The sequence below is a fragment of the Strongylocentrotus purpuratus genome, unplaced genomic scaffold (genome assembly GCF_000002235.5).
Source record: "Strongylocentrotus purpuratus isolate Spur 01 unplaced genomic scaffold, Spur_5.0 spur5_scaffold_21, whole genome shotgun sequence".
Taxonomy (NCBI): Eukaryota; Metazoa; Echinodermata; class Echinoidea; order Camarodonta; family Strongylocentrotidae; genus Strongylocentrotus; species Strongylocentrotus purpuratus.
Window position 1 is genome coordinate 25883987 of NW_022145607.1, and position 6200 is coordinate 25890186.

Sequence of the window (6200 nt, forward strand, 5' to 3'; positions counted from 1 at the left end):
ATAAAAACCCGATTTAAATTGGTTTCCTGATTTTTTTTCCCGATTAAAAAAAAAAAAAAAAAAAATCCAGATTTTTTTTTTTTAACCTGATTTTTGTTTTCTTCCCTATTTTTACTCAAGGGGGGGGGGGGGGGGGGGGGGGGGGGGCGTGTTTAACGGAAAAACAAAAAACCTATTTTCTTTTTAGTGCTCACTATCACCCCTGTTAAGCATGTCCATAACTGACGTAAGGCAATAATTATGGTTCCAAACACTAAGCAGCATTTTAGGACTCTCAGTTTAAGATTTGAAATTTTAGCATTTTTTTGGTGAGTGTTCTGTTCAGGCCTGAAGGTTTAAATTACGACTCTAAACACACAAACTCACAGCATTGTCGCCAGTACACCTTGGCACCAGGCACCTATAACATGATTACGTTGATAATATTTTATTTTCATAACATAACATACTCCTTACTTTACAAAAACGCTGACCTCTGACGAGATTGCGAAATCTTGGTTTTGCTGCAAATGTATGTGAAAACATTTATTTTCACATTGTCACACGTGCCTGCGTGAAGTTAGCGACTCTAATCTCCATCTCGGATCTTCATTAAATTTATGCAAGTAAATCACATTAGGCCTACAAAAAAAAGGTGTAGTATTCAGGGACAAAATTAGTATTTATTTTTTGCGGCTACTTTTCAAGCTTGCCTACATGAAAATAACATTCTAAAATTTGTTTTTGCATTGAACTCTATACAAATTCATGGGGGCTCTTTTCTGATTTTCGGGGGCTCTTTTGGGCATTTCGGGGGCTAATTCGCCCGGAGCCCTCGTGTATTTTTTTCACTGGTTGTATTGCCCTTTCGATGCCAAAACATGGGTCGGTCCGTCGGTCAGAAATCTTTATTTTTTAAAATAATTTTATCTTCTTTTTGAATGCTAAAAAAAACGGTTTAAAAAAACAAAACCTCTTTTAAAGGTAAAGACCAGTATTATGGTCATGCGATTGCATTGTGAAAGAAACGTTGTGGAATCGATCAGAAAAGGTTGATCATCTAGCATCTAGCATCTGCAAGGTTCTGGAATCATCAAAATGATAAGAAATTTGGCCCATTCTTCATAAAGTTACAAGCACTATACACAGAAAGATGTATATGGGACTACCCTATATCTCTCACAGACCATGAGAGAAACAAATTTACCAAATATATGAATTAGTAGGCGGTTTCCCGGCAAAATTTTTATCATCATGTATTAGTCAAAACATATTCTTTCACATGATTGGTAACGAGAGCTTCCATTTCATTTTTTAAAATTGGGGCATTTCCAATACTGGTCTTTACCTTTAAAAAGTCGACAATAGATTTCAACTTAGATTTTTGGGTCGGTCGGAAAGGGCAATAAAAAATCTTTTTTGTTTAGGCCATAAATGTAGGCCTCTAATGGCATATTTCGTTCCTGACTGTAACATTAGGAATTTGTCATTTTCCAACAAAACGCATACAAAATTATAATTTATTAAAATGTGAGGAAAAATCTTGGAAAATTTTGTCATTTCAGCAACATTTGTAAATCACCGGTATCAATTTAGAAATCCCCCCCCCCATCTACACCTTGTTGGCAGGGAAATTCGCAACTGATCTCCCCTACATTATGGCCTTAGTTTCTTCTTTCTCTTTCCCCCCTTTTTCTCCTCTTTCTCTTTCCCACAAACCCTTCCTTCTCTCTCATTAAGGTTTGCGGGGAGGGAAGCAAGTGCCTTTCGCCCCCCCCCCCCTGATGCTTTGTTTCACTGGATTAAACGCAAATGATCTCCCCATCTTTCTTTTCTTCTTCCTCTTTTTTGTTCCCTTTTTGCTCTCCTCTTCTCTAGTCTACTTTCTCTTTTTTGGGGGCGAGGGCGGGTGGGGAGAAGCAAGGGCCTTCCCCCCGCCGATCCACAACTTGATGGCAGGAAAATTTCAACTGATTTCTCCCTTCATTTCTTTTCGTTTTCCTCTTTTTTTCCTTCCCTTTTTTCTTCTCTTTCCTTCCTTCTCTCTTATTTTTTTGATGGGGGAGGCAGGGCCTTATTGCCTTCCCCCAATCTTCTTCTTTACCCTTTATTTTCTTTTTCTTCCTCTTCTTTCTTTGCCTTTCTCTGACTCTAGCTCTCCTCTTTTCTTCTTTCTCTCTCTCTCCATGACCATGATTTGTGCCTGAGCACAGCATAGATGAGGCAGCCCATCATCATAATTAATACCTCTTTTTTATTATAACCTCGCCCTGAATAAGCCTTAAAGGTACTAGACTATGTCCCTTTTGCAGCCAACCTCAAATGCTGTAGAACTTTGCAGGAATTATGAATATGTCATGTAGAGTAAAGGAGCCCGTAATCGGCCAGCTCCAGTTTTCGGCCGATGGTTGGATGCAAGGTAAAATCACTCTAAAATACATCGCATAATAGCATAACACATATCCCACACATACCATACCATGCCAGTGTCACTGAAGAACCACATTTGCAATGGAAAATATATCCTAAAATATCACATTTTAGCGATGTAATCGCCGGTCCCGCTACCCCAAATCTGAAAAATCGAGTATCTTACGCGTGTCTGTAAGAAATATGGGTACCATAAAATGAGCTTTATTTCAAGTATTTTTCAGATTTAAAGCCCGATTTTGTGCTAGTCGCAAGCTCAAAAGTATGTCATCGCATGTATTAAATCAATGCAGCCGCACACCGCGACGCACACACGATACAGTATCTCTGTCTAATTCAGATTCCAACTTCCGATCACCGCTGTGCCTGTCTTCGGCCAGGCGAGCACCAGGGAGCTCCGGCGTGGGATACCTGCTCCGCCCGCTTGTGCTGTACATCAGCGCGGAAACGCACGGCGCGCGCGAGCGCTTCCTATTGACTTTGTACATGCGGCCGTAAACTGAAACGCTCGGCCGATAACGGGCTCCAAAACAGTGAAAATTGAAATGAATATTGTCATGGCAATTCGTGATTTTTTCTGGGATTCTTTTTTTGTTTAAATAATAATAATATTTGCTTCATGATTTGAACAAGAAATGATAATAAATAGGAAGTAAATAGTCCTAAAAATAGGATTTTGTCTTAAGTGGCCGAAAACGGGCTCCTTTACTCTATGTCCTATCTGTGAAATTCAAACGTTAGCAGTGTCCTCATATTCAAATTATGCAAGGAAATCCATTTACTTGCTAGACTTCACTGTCAGACACTATTGAGTGACTGACTGGGTTTTTTTTCTTCTTTGGTAATAACATGCATGAAAAGAGTTATAAAGGATACATGAGCATTTGTCTACATCAATAACCCACTTCTTGTGATGGCCAAGATTAAACTGATTGAATCTTTGCGCAGCATAAAACGTATGACCATTCGGTACAATTGTCTGAAAATCAAGACTATTACTTTTGGGCTCTAGATCTAGAGTCTATAGCCCAGTCGATTTGACAACTAACTTTCGTTATTTTCCCCCTTGAAGACATTTTAGCCCCACCTTTTTTAGGGAAGTTCTAAATTAGTATTATCTTTCAAATGCAGTTGGAATTTAACTTTTTCATTTTTTTGGCCTGCAAATGGGACATAGTACCTTTATATGGCACGCCACAGCCGTCATAATTGGTCGAGTTTACAAAAAAGCAATCGAGTTTACAAAAAAGCAAACGAGTTTACAAAAAAGCAATCGAGTTTCCAAAAAAGCAGTCGAGAAAAAAAAAAAAGCAGTCGAGAAAAAAAAAAGCAGTCGAGAAAAAAAAAAAGCAGTCGAGAAAAAAAAAAAAAGCAGTCGAGAAAAAAAAAAAAAAGCAGTCGAGAAAAAAAAAAAAAGCAGTCGAGAAAAAGAAAAAAAAGCAGTCGAGAAAAAAAAAAAAAAGCAGTCGAGAAAAAAAAAAAAGCAGTCAAGAAAAAAAAAAAAAGCAGCAGTCGAGAAAAAAAAAAAAAAGCAGTCGAGAAAAAAAAAAAAAGCAGTCGAGAAAAAAAAAAAAAAAAGCAGTCGAGAAAAAAAAAAAAGCAGTCGAGAATAAAAAAAAAAAAAAGCCGTCGAGAATACGTGCCTTCACGGTTGTTTCATCGCAAAGCATGCCGGGATATTTTTACCTTCGCCGTGATCAGCTGTCCAGTTGCAAACAACGGGATTCTTATCGAAGCAACATCTTAATCTTGTACATAATCCGCTATTCTGCAGTGATTTTCTTTCACTCCAGTATCATTTGTACGGTAAGAAACCAAAGTTTGTGTTTATTCATTTTTGTGACGAATAAAGCTGATAATACGACGTAATGAGAGTGGGCCGGGGTCCACGTACTTTAGTAAATGTAGGCCTAGATCTAGTCCCGTATGTTTAAATGTGTGTGCATTTTAAGTAGACTGATTGCCTTGTGTTTTTAGGTAGAAGTTAACCAAATTTACAGTAAAAATGAGACTTATGCTTAAAGCTTCAGTCTCTATAATCGTCGGTTGTTCCACTGAGACTACGTCTGGCTCCACTAGACCTATAACCGGAGGTCTAGTGTAGCCGACGATTATAGAGACTGAAGCTTTCGGTTTACACCTGGCTCAGCTTCAGTATAACACACATCACTCATCAGGCGATAAAAAATTTCCCCTGACCATGCTCAAGAAATATTTGATTTTCTTTTAATCTAATAGAAAAAAAATCTTGTGACATGTGCATATCTAAAAACAACATTCTAAAGAAACATAATCTAAAAATGTCATGATAAAATTCAATTCGAGCGATTTTTAATATTTTTTAAAACTTGTGTTTATGCTTCCAAATGTGCGCAAGACGCATTTATCTGCATGTGGGATTGTTCACACAACGGTAGGGAGGCGTTACACTACCCTGACCGAAGCGGGCTACACGTGTTCGCGTACACGCTAAATATATAAATCAGCTGCTTTTGTTGTATTTTCAAACTCAGTTTAGTATTTGTTTCACGTTATAAATCTGCAAAACTAGGTAATTAAATCATCAGAAATATCATAATAAATTGTATGATAACTATCAATTCTCGTATCTTGCTCCATATTCAATAATGTACTACGATTTCGGGTGAAAGGTGTGAAATTAGGAGAAATTGGAAAAAAATTACCTTATCTTTTACCCATTCACAGTGGCCTCAAACACCGCGACAGCAGCGGGACTGTCCCGCTGCTGTCGCGGTGTTGTCTTCAGTGTGAAGGCTCGGACCCGTTATAAACTATCGCGGGATAACACCGCCTCGCGATAACGCCGCGACAAACTATCGCTAGGTTCGCCTAGCTACAGCAGCGGGACAGTCCCGCTGCTGTCGCGGTGTTTACTCAGTGTGAAGGCTCTCCGCTATAACACCGCGACAAACACGTGTGATTTGTTTACTTACCTATCACTGACCTCTTTTCTCCAGCATGGGGAAGGAACATAAAGTGAAATAGAAATAAAGTAACCAGTGGATTCAAATTGATTTTATTATTATGTAGATATTATAATTATCCAAATAAAAATATTTCACACTTAAAAAAATTAAAATATTCTGACTGGAAGCAATAAAAATGCTAGTTTTTTAAAAAGTAATGTGATCGATAAAAGTATAGATAGATCCATAGCTAAATCGAGCTAGCTACATGAGGAAGAGTGTGTAAAGTACAGCTAGCGCGCGCAATTTCAAGCAATCGAAAACCCCGCGCTGAAGTATTTCCGGTCATATCGGGGTCACTCGCGGATCATGAGCCATGCATACACGTGTTTGTTACGGAGGTAATAAAAATCACCCGCTGCAGCGTGAATGGGTACATGATATTTATCCCGCTGCTGCAGCGGGATAACTTTTCTACTGTGAATGCATTTGTAGCGGTGTTATGGCGGTGTCGCAGCTCCGCTACAACGCCGCTACAAATTTCAAAACCACTGTGAATGGGGTATTTGAGGACTCGTAGCTTAAAATCTGCCCAACGAGACTTGTAAAACCAAATGATCAATTTGAGGAGAAAATGATGAGCAATCAAAATATATACATGAGATCATTAAAAAAAATTGTATTTTATTGCCATGACAACTTAAAAAAAACCTTGAATTTTAAGTGTCGTAAAGTGACAAATAAGGTCATTTTCAGATCGCATTTAGAATATTTTGGCAAAAACAAATATGGACAAATAATGTAGTTTTGGAACGAGCTTGATTAACTGAACCTAGAGGTACAATCAAAAAATCCTGGTTATCG